This window comes from Canis lupus, chromosome 16, assembly GCF_048164855.1.
Source record: "Canis lupus baileyi chromosome 16, mCanLup2.hap1, whole genome shotgun sequence".
In the NCBI taxonomy this organism is placed as follows: Eukaryota; Metazoa; Chordata; class Mammalia; order Carnivora; family Canidae; genus Canis; species Canis lupus.
Genome location: NC_132853.1, coordinates 50,897,388 through 50,915,091, shown reverse-complemented (window position 1 = coordinate 50,915,091; position 17,704 = coordinate 50,897,388). Strand labels below are relative to the sequence as shown.

Sequence of the window (17,704 nt, the reverse complement as noted above, 5' to 3'; positions counted from 1 at the left end):
AGAATAACCCAAGAGTGGGATGCCCCACTGGCTCAGTCAGAAGAGCACGTGATTTGTGATCTCAGGGTCATAAGTTTGAACCCCATATTGGGTACAGAGATTACTTAAAATAAATTTAATTTAAAAAAATAACCCAAGTATATATAATACATACATACTAGTCCATTTATAAGGTATATTTTATGGTCTCTAAAGGCAATTATATTTCAGCCCAGTACAGTAATTGCTAGGAACAGTGAGGATCTTTAATAACTTTGTATTATTATTAAAAGATAAAATTTTGTGTGGGGTGCTTTCTTTAAGGAGGCAGAGAAACATGTAATACCTTTAGAAAAACTTTGACCTAAATGCTAACTGTTTAAGTCTTAACATGAGAAGTTTCAGGAGAAGGAAATCATCAAAGAAAGGATCATTCAGGCCAGTGGTGAAAGGTAAGGCTTAAAAACAAAACCGAAAGGTCAGCAGCTGCTAGATCATCAGAGGTCTATATTCTACCTTAAAAAGTTTGAACTTTACCCTAATGGCAAACAGGAAGGGAATGGAAGCAGAGGGCTGACCAAATCCGTGCAAGCCATAGGAGAACTTCCTCAAGGTCTTACTATTTCTGGAGTGACCCATTCTGTCTACCCCAAAAAGGACAGTTTGATGCCAAATGTTAGAGGATAACCCTGCCAGCTTCTTCAAATTTGGCATCTGATGGCATATAAAACACAAAGGGAAGGGGTGTTAATTCCTCACTGGGTAACCATAGGTCCCAAACTCCTAGAGACAGACAACCGGGCCTAATTCGTAAACATTAAGGAAATCCCACGGTTATATCATTTTTTTCAAGGACGAGACATGGAGAGCCAGACTGTAAATTTGATCTTAATTTTTCAAATCAGAATTTTACTGATACCTTTAAAAAAAAGAAGAATCGAACTTTGTAAAGTTTTGATTTTATATAAATCTAAAATTTCACTGGTTACAAAAAAATCTATACATAATAAAGATAAATCCATTAAAAGTTTAAGGAAATAATCTATTTCTTTATATCACATTACCAATTTGCACCAAAATTTTCATTTCCTATGTACAGGTGTTGAGGGTCTGCCACCCATGTTGAGCTTATAAGTCTGTGAAGCTGACAAGGCTACTGGATGTTATGGGTTGAATTGTGTTCCCAAAAGGATATTTTGGACTCCTAATGCGCAGTACAGCAAAACTGGAGATAGGGTCTTTACAGAAGTAATCAAGTTAAAATGAGATCACTGGGGTGGGCCCGAACCCAGTATCGTTTGTCCTTTGAAAAAGAAGAAAAAATTTTTATAAAGATTTTATTTATTTATTCATGACAGAGAGAGAGAGAGAGAGAGAGAGAGAGAGAGGCAGGAGAAGCAGGCTCCATGCAGGGAGCCTGACGTGGGACTCGATCCCGCGTCTCCAGGATCACACCCTGGGCTGAAGGTGGCACTAAACTGCTGGGCCACCGGGGCTGCCCAAAAGTAGAAATTTTAAACACAAAGACACGCACACAGGGAGAACTCTACAAAATAAAGACCGAAGTCATGTGGCCACAAGCCAAGGAACTATCAGAAGTTAGCAGAGAGGCCTGAACAGATCCTGCCCTAGCACCTTCAGAGGGAGCATGTCCCTGCCCTCAGACTTCTAGCCTCCAGAATGGAGACACAATACATTTCTGTTCGTAAGCCACTCTATTTGTGGCACTTTGTTATGGCAGCCCCAGCAAATATGTCAGGAAGAGAATTAGTAGCTCGTGTTTACTAAGCACATACCAAGTGTTATTCCAAGTGTTTTGCAGCAACAAACTCATTTAGTTCTTCCGAAGTCCACTCTGAGATCTAGGTACTATAATTATGCCCTTTTTACAGATGAGGACACCAAGGCTCTAGGAGGTTAAGGAATTTGCCCAACATCAGCCAGAGCCCCCACTCTTACCACCAGGATGTAAGGAACTATCATTAATAGTAATTATTGTAATAACTACAGTAGTTCACTAAGCCAGATACCATGTCCCTTACAGCTATAATATACACAACAATCCTGTGAAGTAAATGTTAATATTCTTTCCAATACAAAGGATGACTCTGAATCTCAGAGAGATTAAGAAATTGCCCAAGATCACACAACTAAGAACGTGATAATGTATCTAATTGCTAATATGAGAGACTAAACAATGAAAATCGTTTTTCTAAAACTTTAAGAGCAAGTAAAATTTTTAAATGCCTGACCTTCCAATTCAATACTAGAAATACACATCTATAAATTCAAAATTCTTCAAGATCTCAGGAGAATGTGTGTCCAGGTGACAGTAACTTTGTCTATGTATCCCTTCAGCTACTGTTCAAGGGTTATCGCCTCTCTCTAGTTGTAGCCCTGACTACTTCTCTTGACTTCCAGACATTGGAGAAGAGATGTAAAGACTGAAGTACTGTTTTTTTAAGGGTTTTTAAATTTTTGTATTAAAGTTTTTAAATTTTGATACAAATATCAAAGTATAAAAAATTTAATACAGTGAGAAGTCTCTTTCCCACTCTGTCCTCTACCCACCCAGTTCCTAGACTTAACAGGTAACCAATGGTTACAAAAACCATTTTGTTTATTCCTCTAAAGTTTTTAATGCATATATACCAAGCCAATACAAACTGTCTTTTCTCCTTTCCCGCTCCCCGCCCCCTGCAAAAAAACATAAAGGGTAACATACCATACACACTATTCTACATCTTGCTTTCTTTTCACTTAACTATGTATCTTGGAAACCTTTCCGTATCATATTGACTTATATTTTAATTCTGTCCTTTTGTCAAAAATACTTTTTCACTTACTTCCATCATAGTTCAATCTAGCATACAAGGTACCAGTAGGCTGTAATGCTACATGAAAAAAGTGCTGGTAGCACCAGACCACATGTCAAAGCCCATATTATCTCTTCTCTCTGCTACCTCATCTTCTCTTTGCTCTTTTCTCCAACTCGCCCATTTCTTCTCCTCCCCCTTCCTGTTCCTCTTCCATCTCACCCATGCCCAGCCCTGACAACTGGACCTAAGAACATCAAACGTTATCGATAGTGCTTAGTCATGGCTAGCAATGAAAAAGCCGTAGATCCCTGATATACAGAGAGAAAGGGGTAAGTAAGCACCATGGGAATTTCTAATTTAACAACAATGCCTTAAATTGAGGAGTTTTTGTTTGGAGTTCTTTTGCCTTTGTTATTTATCTTTCCATTGGTACTTTGGTTTGTGAAAAGGGTGCGTAATGGCGCTATTTTCTATACGCATGGAAACAAGCACATACTCAGGTCTAATATGGAAGTAATGCCTGACAAAACTAGAGTTCATTCTGAAATAAGAATCAGAAACAAAGAGTAAGAGCTATAAAAAAAAAAAAAATGCACATTTTGGCTCCAAAGTATACATTTTAGTTAACCTTTTTTTTTTTTTTTTTAACTTAAAAATAAGCAGCTGTAATCTGAAAATACATCTCAGGAACATCTTCAGGGTATTCCCAATGAAAAAGAGAATAAAGTTTTCTCTCCCTTTTTATTTTCCATCCTTTAAATTCAAGGTTATCCTCTTCCCAAAAGGTCTCCAACACAAGTTTCAAGGTGTTTTTTTTTTAAGTAATAAAAGGAATTTAAATAAATGCCAGCAAATAAAAAATTTGTTTAGACTCAAAAGAGGTCTTCCAGTGATCAAAGGATTGATGGGGAACATAAAATTATGGCAGCCACATAACTAAATTCTTAAGTAGGTAACTCACATAGTATGGAACTGTTCTTTTTTCCTGACATGCCAGAAGCCTTTCATACAACTCTGGGGGTTACTGTGCAACTATACTATAACATTCCTGATTCAGAGATTTAGAGTTAAAATCTTAAACATCATATATATGTTAAAAAGCAGGCCTCTACGCGCCTAACACATTAGTTAAAACTAAGGTGACTATAAAATAAAAGCCAATATACTGGTCTCAATCTCCTTAGGTTTCTAGAAAACTAGTATCGATATCCCTTTGCCTACTTCCTAAAGATAACAAGGACCACCAGTTCCTGGCACTAAACACTTGGGACCGAAAAGAAATACTCTTCTACAAGGTCCTTTGATTCGTACAGGTTCAGGACTTCTTTTTTTTTTTTTTTTTAGGTTCAGGACTTCTGACTGGATTCCCCATGCAACCCCTCCAATTCTATAAGGAGAATGGCTGGGAACTGTCACTTTGGCTTCCTTTATACTAGTAAAAGCACTCATTATCCAACAATAGCAGCTGGAACATAAATGAAGATGAGAATTCAGTCTACATTTACCTAAAGATTCCCCACAAATTCATATTTATGTTACCTATAATGTATTATTCTCTGATTTATCCACTGCATTAACTTGGAATTCCAAAGAACAGACTACCACACAACAGTCTTAACTACAATAGTATCTAGCTCCAAAGGAAGGCAACCTTGCCACTTGGTAAAACTTTACCCTCTGTTTAGTCCTAATGGAAAGTCCTTTGGCCACCTCTGTACAAGAGATTGGAAGGAAGCAAAAGACTGGAGGACCATCATATCAATGAGGGCTTTTTCCATCTAAAGATCATCTGTCCACACTGCCCCAGAAGTTTATCCTGTGAGATTAAACTTGGCACAAAATGTTACCTGTTGAGAAAAATAGTGTAAATTCGATTGTAAAGGCCTAGGGGGCAGCAGGAGGATTCTCCGACAGAGTTGCACACAGAAACCAACAGGTCTTAGAATGTTCTAATCTACTATATGAAGTTTCGGAGTAAACAAATGGTTAATGACACATCTTCTGTAACACATGAATCAGCTACAGATTTGCAAGAGTGGGGCACACCCTAGTACCTATGACTCTAAAGTACCTGCTTGAAAGTGGACCTGGATGTCTGATTGCCAATCCATCCCACTGAGACGGCAACAGAATTTTACAACTATGTGAGCTGTCATCGTTTAAAGTTAAAAAGTAAACACATTATTATAATAGAAGTTAATTCAAGAACTTCATTAATACTTTAACACCAATAATCAACAGCAGTAGCAATACAAAGAAAGGAGTAACCAATCAGTCCTGGAAGCAGACACCACAATCATTTCGGAGGGGGAAGGAGTCTCAGGTAAGACGGTTGAAGAATTGCAAATTCAAGGATTCAGATATACTCAATTCTAAAGAAGAAAATAAAATAAGGACTTGAATTTAAAAAAATAATACATCCTACCTTGAGAGGCATCCAAAAAGCATTCATAGTGTCAGAAGAGTTCAGACAATACTCAGAGATGAGCAAGAAGAGAATCAGCAATCCTTCAGTCACCAGGTATGAGCAGGTAGGAAAATTTTGTTTCAAGAAGGTATCTGAAAGAGAGGACTTTCAATGAGACTGAAAACTAATCAAGAATAACTGAATATTTCAAGCTATTGGGACAGAAATTCAAAGTACTGTTTGCATCACCATCCTAAAGAGATATAAAGATCATAGTCCCCTTAGAAAAGGGCAGATGTGTATAATGTATATCTCCATATACATGTAGAAATATATTTTACATAAAATGTGGATTAAATATGTAACACATATTTTAGATAATATAAAATTGCTTATCAAAGAGTCAGAAAACCAAAATCCCAAAAATCATTTAAAAATGATTATCCAGGGTACTTTAAAAACACTCTTAAAAAGTGATTTGTTAATTGACCATCTAAAAAGACCCTTGCCACATTTAATTTTATTTAACAAATTAAAACCTGATTATTCTGATTGTCCTAAATTTTATTGCATTTAAGTTTCAGAGCTCATTCTACATGAAAAAGAAATCCCGTCTTGCCTGATATGCTACAAGCAAATAAAAGACCCTTCTTTCCTAGAGATCTTTAAAAGCAGACCAAACAACTTAATTTTGAGTTTGGGAGGGAGGCAAGTTTGCGTGGAGGAAGGAGGATCGATTAAATGACCTCTTGTAGGATCCTTGTTCAAGTCCTAGGCCTGATTGAAAATTCCAGCTTAACCAGTTACTGCTTCGCTTAAAATGGAGGCTTGCCCGAGTAGGGACAAAAATAACAGCACACACACACACACACACACACACACCCCGCCCCGTAAAATAAATTTTGAAAAAAAATCAAAGACTATAATACCCTTATTTTTAAGAAAAATTAAAAATAAAAACCTCTGATGTGCATTTGTTCTTGCTATGCGCTTGTCACTTCTGCTTCGAAGACTTGGCATCACTTTCCTTACCGTTCATCGGATTTTTTGAGGGGGTCGGGGGGGGGGGGACGGGGAGGAGTTTGACTCTTGACCCAAGTCTCAGGAGATGTAATAGCCCCTCCACGATCCCCACCGCAAAAGCCAAGGAGGGAAGAGAAAGGGGAGAGCCCGAGTTCCCACCCCTCCCCCCGCCTCGGACCCTAGTCCCAAACCTACCCCCCCACCTTCCCGCAGTGGGGCGACTCCTTCGGCCCCATCCTCATTGTTAGGACGGGGCGAGCGGGGGAGTGGGCTCCAGGCAGGGGCGCCTGCGGCCGTTGCCCCGGCGGGCTTCAGGAGGGGCGGCCCGCGGGATGCAGCTTCCCTTCCTCCCCGCGTCGGTCCGTCCCACCTCGGCTCGGCCTGGCGCCCCGGGCTCTGCCAGGCGCCCCCGGCCCCGGGCCCGGCGCCGGCCCGCCCCCGGGGCAGCCGGGCCCCCCGGCCCCTCGGCCCGCAGCCCGCGGCCCAGGCCTGCGGGTGGGCGCGGGGCGGGGGTCCCGGTGCCCCGCACACGCGTCCCCTCTCCCCCAGCCCAGCCGCTTCCAGGGCCCTCGGCGGCGCCCGCTCCCCGGGCCCTCCGGCCCCCCGCCTCCCGGCCGGGCCGCCCCCTCGGGCTCCCGCAGTTGGGGCCGCCTCCCCTTCCCCACCATCACCCCTACTGACTCGTGCCCCCACCCCCCCGGGCACCAGTGCCAACGGCGGCTCCCCCGGCCCCGGACCTACCTGCACGGCTCAACCAAGCCTAGAAGTGGGGGCGGGGAATCTTCCGCCCTCCTCTGTCTCCCATTGGCCCTTCCGGGGCACATCGTGAGCGCCATTGGCTGAGGGCGGCTGTCCGTCAGGGCGCTGGGGCGGGACAGAGGGGGGAGAGGGATGCTGGTGCCTCGGCGTCTCAGTCTCTGTGTATCTCGCTGTCTCTGTCTCTGTCTCGGCTCTTGGAAACGAGAGACATTTGGACAAGAGGACGGGAAGGGGGCCCGAGGCGGGAGAAATAGAGGAAATAGGAGCCCTGGCAGAGCTTCCCACCAGTCGGCCACTCCAAGCCCCCTACCTCAGTGCCCTGTAGATCCTCTTCTCCATCACCCCCAACCCCGGCCCCTCACCCCTGTAGGTTCCTCATCCAGGAAGCGACGCGATGAAAACTCGAGGCCGGAAGGCCACAGGGGGAGATTTTATGTTTGTGCATAAAATATACACATGCCAATACTTATACATAAAGTCAAACATCTATGGTCACAAGGGCCTGGAGAGGAAAGGGCACTCATCTTACAGACAGGGAACGACTTGAGATAAAGGCAAAAATAAGAAGAATCACAAATCACTCTAAGAACTAGTAACAGTGGTTTCCTTCTGGGAGGGGGAACTGAGTGCCTAGGAGACCAGATGGGAGAAAGACTTGCCTTTCCGGACACATCCTTTTGTATCTTTTGATTTTTGTACCATTCACAAAGATTCCAGGGTTTTGTTTTGTTTTTTGGGGTTTTTTTTTGGGGGGGGGGGTGTAATTAATTGATTTATACTTTTAAATAATTCTAAGGCCACAAAACCAGGAGCCATCCCGGCAAAGGTCACCCAGACAAAGTGGGACAACATACAGATGTGGGGAGTAATTTTAGTTTTTAATATGTTCCTTCCAGATATCAGTGACAAAAGCAAGTGGAGGTGTCCCAGAGGCAGCTGGGGTTATGGAATTGGGGAGAGAGTGAGCAATCTGGACTAAGGCAGATTTCCAGTTCTCGCCTTAATACAGTGGTCGTCGCGCTAGAGGATAAACTCCCCATAGAAGTGTAAAAACACACCCATGGTCACAGTCAGGAAGATGAAAAGAAACAGAAAGAGTGTCAGTTAGGTAAGAAAAACACTACATGTTGAAGAAGCATGAAAATTAAGGGAGGGAGGAATATCTGGAAAAATAGACTAATAAAACTGGGAGAACCTCAGGGGCCCTGAGGGTCACCTCAGGGACCCTCTTTAGGCTCATTCAAGAAGAAGGAAAGCCAAGGAAATACCCATAAAGCAGAGTTCTTAACATTTTGAAACCATGGATCCTTTCGGCACTCTGATGAAGTGTATGGACCCCTTCTAAGAGTATTTTAAATGTATAAGAAACATACCTACAAATTCAAAGGAAACCAATTATATTAAAACACAATTTTCAAAATATTTTTAGAAGTGTGATATAGTGAGGCACCTGGGTGGCTCAATGGTTAAAGCATCTGCCTTTGGCTCAGGTCATAATTTCCGGGTCCTGGGATTGAGTCCCACATCAAGCTCCTAGCAGGGAGCCTGCTTCTCCCTCTGCCTATGTCTCTGTCTCTCTTTGTGTCTCTCATGAATAGATAAGTAAAATCTTTTTTTTAAAAAAAAGTGTGATATAGTAATATATGTGTTTTATATTTAATAATAAGATCTAATGGCAGGCCTAATCACCACCATAATTTTGAGGTAGTAGATGAACAGAAATAGTATCTCAAGATAGTTGCAACAACTTTCATATAACAGGAAATTATGATTTCTATTACTGGCAAGATCAGTTACTGCTAATACTACTTAGTTTATTTTCTCTACTCGGAATTGAAGGTGATGCTAATTTTCATTAGACCTTAACACAAATAAAGGCATATTACTTTTCCTGATCTAAGTTCATAAACTTCTTAACCTGTGGATCACAGGTTAAAAAACAATACCCTAGGGTGCCTGAGTGGTTCAGTCAGTTAAGTCTCTGCCTTCAGCTCAAGTCATGATCCCAGGATCACGGGATTCAACAGCATCAGGCTCTACGTTCAGTTCAGGGTCTCCTTGAGGTTTTTCATCCCTCAACTCCACTTGTGCATGCTGTCACTCTATCTCTAAAATAAATAAATAAAATATTTTTTAAAAAACTCTTTATCAGCTAAGAAAAAATATTTTCTCTGCTTAAATCAGCCTTAGAAAATATCTTAATCCAGCTTCATATTTCACACATCTGCAAAATGAGAGGAAAAATAGTACCTACTTCCTACGGTTTTATGAGGATTAAATTAGTTAATACATATAATAGATGTAAAATAGTACCTGACACAGGCTGAACACTCAATTTTTAACTATTCTTCTTCTTATTATTATTATTATATTTTGCATCTTGTAATCCAGGTTATTTCATGAAAATTTGTCGTAAGATTATTTGTATTAATGACATATGTAATAGCAAATAAAAAGCAAAAAGGGGCTAACCCAGAGCACTTGTTTCTCATTTAATGCCTCAAAATTAGAACACTCCACTTCTGCCAGTTACATTTTTGTTCTTCTAATGGGGAAAAAACATCAGTGCTTTCTTAAAAGGATTGTAAATTCAGAAAAATATTTTGGCAATTCATATTACAAAGGGTTAATTTCCATAATTCTGTATCCTAAAGACTTTCTACAAACCAATAAATAAAGACCAGCAATCCTCGTACACTGCTAGTGAGAATGTAAACTAGTACAGCCACTTTGGAAGATTCATATAATCTAAGAAAATTTAAGATAGGCATACCCTATTCCAGCAGTTTCATTGCTAGATATATAAAGAAATGCAGAATTTTAAGTGTGAGAATTACTGTACAAGATTATTCATAGCAGCATTATTCCTCAATGCCCCAAACTGGAAACATCTCAAATGTCTACAGAGGATAAAATGGGGGCCCCTGGGTGGTTCAGTTGGTGGAGCATCTGACTTTTGCTCAGGTCATGATCTCAGGGTCCTGGGATTAAGCCCCATGAGGGGCTCTCTGCTCAGTGGGGAGTCTGCTTCTCCCTCTCCCTTTGCCCCTCCCATTTGTGCGTGCTCTCCCTCTCCTCTCTCTCAGATAAATAAATAAAATATTTCTAAAAGCATAAAATGGTTAAAATGTGGTATATATGTACAATGAAAATTAATAAACTTTGGTTATATTCAACACCAATAATGAATTCTTACAAAGGTAATAATTGAACACACACAAAAGCAAGATACAAAATCTATATATAGTTTGATTCCATGTATATAAAGTTCAAAAACAGGGAAAACTAAACTATATTGTTGAGGGATGCATACGTAGGTGGTAAAATTCTAAGGTAAAGGAAGTGAATACAATAAAAGTCAGGATAGCCAGTAGGGGGCAGACAGAGTTTTGTTTGATTGGGAGTAGGGGTTGTTCTCAGGAGCTGGCAACTTTCTAGTTTTTGATAGGTACACAAGTGTTTGCTCTATACCTATTTGTTCAAATGTACCAAAAAAGTTTTATATATTCTTCTGTGTGTATGTTACATTTCACAATGAAAATATTTTTTTAAAACAGCATCTCTTTAGAAAAATGGACAAAAGGATGACAACTTTCACAAAGAAGAAAGTAGTCAAGGCTCTTAAACTAAAGATGCCCAACTTCTCTAAAAGACATGCATTTAAAGCTCATGATTTTCATCTAACAGGTCACGAAGATAAACAACATTTGCTAACACATTGTGTTGGCAGTGGAGGAAGAAATATCTATTTTCATATATCACTAGAGAAAATATAGGTTGTTCCAATATTTATGCAGGACAATTAGGCAATAGCCATCAAAATTATAAATGCAAATACCATTTAATTCAGCAATCCTATCTCTAGATATGTATTCACTTATTCCCCAAATAGTTATTGAGTACCTGCTATATAACAGGCACTATTTTATGCTCTAGAATTTAACCTACTGATATATTCTCTGAAAAGTCTGGAAACATGAGACTGTTTATTTCATTCTTATCATGGAGTGGTTTATGATGAAGAAGGCTTAAATCTCAACCTGAGAACATACTTATATCAGAGCAAATTATATAAAATGAAAACAGTGTAACAAATATTTTCCTTATTTTCAAAATTTTAAATAATCTGTATAAACATGGTTATCAGTTTGTTTTTAATTATTTATAATAACAAAAGATGAGGAAAATAAAAGTTAAGGGCACATCATTATAGAACTGGTTAAATAACTTATGAATTGAATCCTGCTCTGTCACCATGGCAGGCTTCATTGGCATGTCACCTGTGCAAGCACAAAAGGTCCCACACTCAGAATGACCACCCCCCCAACACACACACACACATACACACACACATACACACACACACACACACACTCTGCTGCTGCCATTTTGAAACTCTTAACAATTTTACTTTTGAACTTGGGTTTCGTCTGTGAAGTATGATGGGGCAATGAAGCAAATGCACGAGCAGAGGAGATAGGCACAATTAAGTGTCATGATTCCTTGCCATCCCATTCACAAATAGCATTGGTGATGCCCCACGAACACAGAATTCTGGCGGGCCCATGATGCATAGGAGCTCGACAAAACTCAGTGAGTGCAACATAAGTGTGTTATGGGGCACCTGGGTGGCTCAGTTGGTTAAGCGTCTGCCTTTAGTCCAAGTCATGATCCCAGGATCCTGGAATGGAGCCCCATATCAGGGATCCTTGCTCTGCAGCGGGGGACTTATCTTCTTCTCCCTCTGCAGCTCACCCTGCTGGTGCCCTCTGTCTATCAAATAAATAAATAAAATCTTGAAAAAAAGATAAGCGTGTTACATGTATGACTGAATAAGCCCTGAGAAGCCATGCTTTCCATTTAAACTAGAACGTGCTCCAAAGCCAGAATGAAGACATAGTCTAAGAAACATAGAAGACAAAGGACCCATATCATACCTTTTTTTACTGGTGTTACTGATATTACTTCTCTGTATGAGCCCATTGCTCATGCTAAAAATGATGATGCAGAAGGAAAAGGCAGACAAGTCAACCCCAAGTTCTTTACCCTTTAGTCCTTCCTTCCTCTTCAGTAAGTGGAAAGCAAGGTATTGGTAGAATGTGTGTGCATCAAGAAGAGAAATCAAAACATTTGAGTTAATTTTTCCAGAGTCCCCACTGTCCTGATAAGAACAAAATACATGTGCAAATACAAGCTACAAATTATATAACTTCTATGGTTCAACATAGAAGCTAAATGTCTTTTAAAATGGCATTGTACAATATAAAGATGGATGGTAAAATTCACACTAATGATTTAAATTTTTAATTGTTCCTTACTTACATGACATTGCAGATGAAAAACACCATGACAAGTGAAGACAGAGACCATGAAAGAAAAGACTTTATACATTTTAGTACCTTTAATGGTATCTCTTTTCTGCTTTTTGAATAAAGGGGTTCACATTTTTATTTTGCACTGAGTTCCTCAAATTAGATAGCTGGTCCTGTCCATTGCTTACGAATTTTGTGACATTGGGCAAGTTATTTAAATGCTAGGAGTCGGGCAGCCGGGGTGGCTCAGAGGTTTAGCGCCGGCTTCAGCCCAGGTCATGGTCCTGGAGACCCGGGATTGAGTCCCACGTCGGGCTCCCTGCATAGAGCCTGCTTCTCCCTCTGCCTGTGTCTCTGCCTCTCTCTCTCTCTGTATCTCTCATGAATAAATAAATGAAATTTTTTAAAAAGATGCTAGGAGTCTCAGGTATCATCTCTGCAAAATGGGATTTAATAATCATACCTATTTTACAGTATTGCTGAGAAGATTAAATATGCTGATTAAAGACGTTTAGAATAGTGTTTGGATACTACCTATTAAATGTTATCATTATTGCTATGGTTCTATTAACAAATATACAATGGAATAGTATCCAGCCATTAAAAAAAAAAAAAAAGAAGTCCTACCTACATGTCCTGCTAGAGAGTTACCTCTGAAATATGTTAAGTGAGAAAAAAAAAAGTATCAAACAATGTCTATGACATGATTCCATTTGCCGAAGGAGGGAGAGGAAAAAATGTCTCTACATATATACCTGTATATTCTTAAAACATGTTCCTGGAGGGATACACAATTAAATAGCACTGGTTGCTTCCAAAGAGAGGAAAACAAGCTGCTGGAAGATGAGGTAAGAGGAGAATTTTTCTCTCTTTAAGCTTATGAACCATGCCAAAGTGTCACTCATTCAAAACAAAATAAATTAAGTTAAACATTCTAAATGTCTTCTCTATTTTATTTTGCACAATGCACTGCCAGTGGCAGAAATATTTCTTAAAAATTTAAAAGGAATACACATAGGTACCTAATGTGGCATTCCAAAGTAAGAACAGGAGTTTAAATTCTAAACTACAGTATCTAAAGTAAATTTGGGCTTTTCATTCTTTTTTTTTTTTTTTTTTTAAGTTTCCATACACAGAAAGCTGTATGGTACTTTACAGAGCAACAAGAGAAAAATCTTTGTGAATAGGCAGAGCTGGCAAGGTTAAGGAGCCGGTGCTAATCCCAGATGAGTTTGTTTGGCACTGGATTGGGGTACCTAACCCCTGCTGGGTTCTGTGCTGGAGAAGCTGCAGCGAGCGGAAAAACCAAATTCCGTCCTGATCAAGTAATTACACCACTCTGTATTGAGAATTAGAGTGCTGGAGGTTCCGGGACCCATGGGTGCTTTTTTAGGGAGGCAAGCAAATTCTGTCCCCAAGTTTTATTACCCTACCAATTGCCTCTGGATCTTTTTTTTTTTTTTTTTTTTTTTTTAGGATTTTATTTATTCGTTTGACAGCGAGAGACACAAGCAGGGGGAGCTGGCAGGCAGAAGGAGAGGAAAAAGCAGGCTCCCCGCTGAGCAAGGAGCCTGCCGTGAAGCTTGGGCTGGATCCCAGGACCCGAAGATCATGACCCGAGCTGAAAGCAGACACTTAACAGACTGAGCCATCCAGGTACCCCGCCTCTAGATCTTAGTACATAATAATAATGGCTTGTGGTTTTTAGTCAAAGATGACACACCTGAACCATTATCAAAAAGATCTGTTCCTTAACTTTGTTGAATCCATTCACCTGCCTCTGTGGGGCTCACTGGGGTCAATTAGTCTGTGAACCTCAGGAGTAGGGGTGTGATTCAGGGCCATGTAACTCCTCAATCACAGTAAGTTCCAAAGCAGTGGTTTTACTGTGTAGGATCTGAGTCAATTTTTTAAAGTAATGTCTACACCCAACATGGAGCTCAGACCTACAACCCTGAGATCAAGAGACAAATGATCCACCGACTGAGCCAGCCAGGCACCCCTGAGGCAAATATTTAATGACTGCATGTGTCAGTTTCCTCAACACTGATATCTTGCTCCTAGGGCAGTTGTGGAGATTAACACAGGTCAAGTCTTGCACATAGTAGGTGTTCAATGTAGGCTGACTGATGCTGGTGTTGTTCAGGTCTTAGGACTCTGGCTGTCCGAACTAAAATATGAGAGATAAGATTCCGAGTTGCACACACTGGCCCTATGCCATTCATTTGTATTCATTTTCCTTTATATCACTTATGGTCATTTCCTTTTATTCCTCCTGTCATCAATCTAGTTAAGAGATCATTCGGCAATGATATTCAGTAGGGCTGGAATAAAATGCAAGTAGATTTAGTATATATCGACTCCTTTTATTCTTGAGTAATAGCATGGGTCACTGGGTTCTCCCTCATGAATCCCAGGAGCTGACTGCTGCCTGCTTTTAGCAATTAGACTTCTGTCCATCTCAACCTCAATAATCCTCACAAATATCGTTACTGAGCACCTGCTATGTGTCAGGCCCTGCCGAGGCCCTGCCATGCAATGGGAAGACAATGCCTTCAAAGTTTACACAAAGATGGGGAAGACGAGACTAGGCGAAGCCAGTAGAATGGGATAAGGGCTGAGATAAAGAGAACTGTGGGCCAGAGGAAGGGAAGAACTGGGGGAAGCATATGCAAAGCCCAGAGGATGAGAGACAGCAACTGCTTTCTGGAAATTGAGTGCTCAGTATGGCAGAAGCATCACATTCAAGAAAAGGAAACCACTTGAAGACATTAAGTTGGATGAGTGGTTCTCAAACTTGAATGTGCAGAAAAGCACCTTGTTCAAACAGCCTCCTGGGCTTCATCCCTACAGATTCTGATTTAGTAGGTTGGAGCGAGGGCTGTCCTCTGAGAAGCAGTGATCTAAATAAGAAGGGTAGGGGCAGCCTGCAGAGAGCTTGAGTATTAGGCACAGAGGGGTGTGCTTTCCCCCTCAGTCAGGGAGGGCGGGGGGGTCCCTGAGGAGGTCAAGCCTGTAGGACACTTGGTCGCAGTTACCTTCTAGGAAAATCACTCTGCACATAACGTTGAAAGAAAGCAAGACCGGGGTCAGGGAGAGGAGTTGGGGGCTGCTGCAGAACACTCGGCGGAGAAATCACAAGAACCTGAAACAAGACATTGTCCTCGGTTATCCCTTGACCTGGGTAGCAGCGGCTCATACATTTGTCCTTAAATGTTTTTGATGAATGTCACTTAGGGAGCAGCCTCCACTTCGGGAAAATTCTGAGTTAGGGGAAGTAAGCCCTTCGAGCCAGTCCTTCCTGGAGACACAAGACAGGTGAAAACCCAGAAACCACAGTTTTTTTAGAGGAAGGTCCATTCTGCTCCCTCCGGCACTGGAGCCCTGCAGAGGAACGCAGGCCGCGCCCTCTAGGCAGCAGCACTGAGCCCCGCAGCAGAATAGGAGACCACGAAATTCTCTTACCAAGATCCAGATGTTTCTTTCCTCCCTCCTTTCCGTAAAGATTTATTGATTTATTTTTTTAAGGTTTTATTTATTTATTCATGAGAGACACACAGAGAGAGGCAGAGACCCAGGCAGAGGGAGAAGCAGACTCCACGCAGGGAGCCCGATGTGGGACTCGATCCCGAGTCTCCAGGATCACACCCTGGGCGGAAGGCAGATGCTCTACCGCGGGCCACCCAGGCGTCCCTAATCGATTTACAGACAGAGAGAGCGCAGGTGCACGCCTGAGCTGGGGGAGGGAGGAGGGAAAGAACCTCCTGCGGACTGCGCTGAGCACGGAAACGGCCTCCCTCCCAGCAGCTCCATCCCACCACCCTGAAATCCTGACCTGAGCTGCGATCAGGAGTTGGAAGCTCAACGGCTGGCCTGGCCAGAGCCACCCAGGCGCCACCAGATGTTTCTTTCCCTTGACTGAGCCACTGGCCCGGCTGATTCGTCTTCAGTTCCAGGAAAGTGGATTCTGATCATTTTTTGCTTGTATTCACTGCTTTGGTCGAGGGACAGACTTTTGGGGTTTCCTACTCTGCCATTTGTACCAGGGTCCTCGATCATGTTTTGTAGTTTCCAGGGTACAAGTCTAGCACTTCTTTGGCTAGATTTTTTTTTTTTTAAGATTTTATTTATTTATTCACGAGAGATGGGGGTGGGGGGGAGAGAGCGAGAGAGAGCGAGAGAGGCAGAGACACAGGCAGAGGGAGAAGCAGGTTCCATGCAGGGAGCCGGATATGGGACTCGATCCCAGGACTCCAGGATCACGCCCTGGGCCTAAGGCAAGTGCTAAACCGCTGAGCCAGCCAGGGATCTCCGACTAGATTTATTTTTATCACTCACTGTTGTTGTCGTTGTTTGTTGCTATTTTAAGATAAATTGTTTTCTGCATTTCGTTTCCAGATTTTCTCATTGTTTGAGTGTGTAGAAATACACTTGATATTTATGTATTGATCCTACTACCTCACTAAACTCATCTGTTAGTTCCAACAGCTTTGGGATTTTTTTTTTTTCCTCAAAGAGAAGGCATGAGCAGGGGGAGGGAAAGAAGGAGAGGGAGAAGTAGACTCCCCACTGACTGCAGAGCCCAACTCAAGGCTGGATCCCAGGACACTGAGATCATGACTGTAGTGGAAGTCAAAAGCCCACCCGACTGAACCACCCAGGAGCCCTAGCATTGGGATTTCAACGTACATGATCATGTTGCCTGCAAATAAAAATAATTTGACTTCTTTCTCCACCTTGTATACGTTTTCTTTCTCTCTCATGCTGATGACCCTGACAGAAGCTGCACTACAACGTTGAATAGAAGCGGCGAGAGGGGGTAGCTTCATGTTGTTCCTGGTCTTGGGAGAAAAACTTTTGGTCTTTCACCTTAAGTATGCTGTCCATTGTGGGGTTTTCATAGATACCCTTTACTGAATGGAGGAAATTTCCTTCTAGCCCAAATCCATTGAGTGTATTTGCTTTTATTTTGTGCATTTAAAATGGTATTTGAAGAAGGGATTCAAAAGCCCTGTGAGATTGTCAAAATACTCCATGGCACAATTATCTTTGAGGGCCTCTGCTCTATGGCAATACCTTCTGGGGTTGAGTGGTGGCTATAGGCCAGGCCTGAGCTTCTCTAGTTTGTCACAGTCTCTACCATTCCCTATAATATCTTCAATACTCAGGTACTATGGACTGAATTGTGTCCCTTCAAAATTTGTATGTTGAAGCCCCTAACCCCCAATGTGACTGTATTTGAAAACAGAAGCTTTTTAGAAATAATTAAGGTTAAATGAGATCAGAGAAAGCTAAGGTCCTGATCTGATACGATTAGTGTTTTGATGAGGAAAGACAAGAGGGATCACTCTCTCTCCTGCCATGTGAGGACCCAATAGGAAGATGGCCATGTACAATCCCAAAAG

General features: G+C 41.6%; 1 protein-coding gene and 1 long non-coding RNA gene across 4 annotated transcripts in view; one reads left to right on the top strand and one right to left on the bottom strand.

The window, feature by feature from the left end:
* The window catches only part of LOC140607028 (uncharacterized), a 28,706-nt gene extending 22,528 nt beyond the window's left edge, over positions 1-6,178 (top strand). The window contains exon 2 of the long non-coding RNA XR_012009200.1: positions 4,143-6,178. This is a non-coding gene — a long non-coding RNA (uncharacterized lncRNA). The remainder of the gene's footprint in view (positions 1-4,142) is intronic.
* KANSL1 (KAT8 regulatory NSL complex subunit 1) overlaps positions 1-7,030 on the bottom strand; it is a 185,743-nt gene extending 178,713 nt beyond the window's left edge. For 2 of the 3 annotated variants that reach the window (XM_072781281.1, XM_072781284.1), the window contains exons 1-2: positions 6,970-7,030; positions 5,224-5,357 (exon numbers count right to left, since the gene is read on the bottom strand). The gene's annotated coding sequence lies outside the window, so the exon portion shown is untranslated. Of the gene's footprint in view, positions 1-5,223; positions 5,358-6,166; positions 6,530-6,969 lie in introns of those variants that run through there. The other variant, XM_072781283.1, reaches the window with a different exon arrangement.
* Between the last annotated feature and the right edge of the window lie 10,674 nt (positions 7,031-17,704).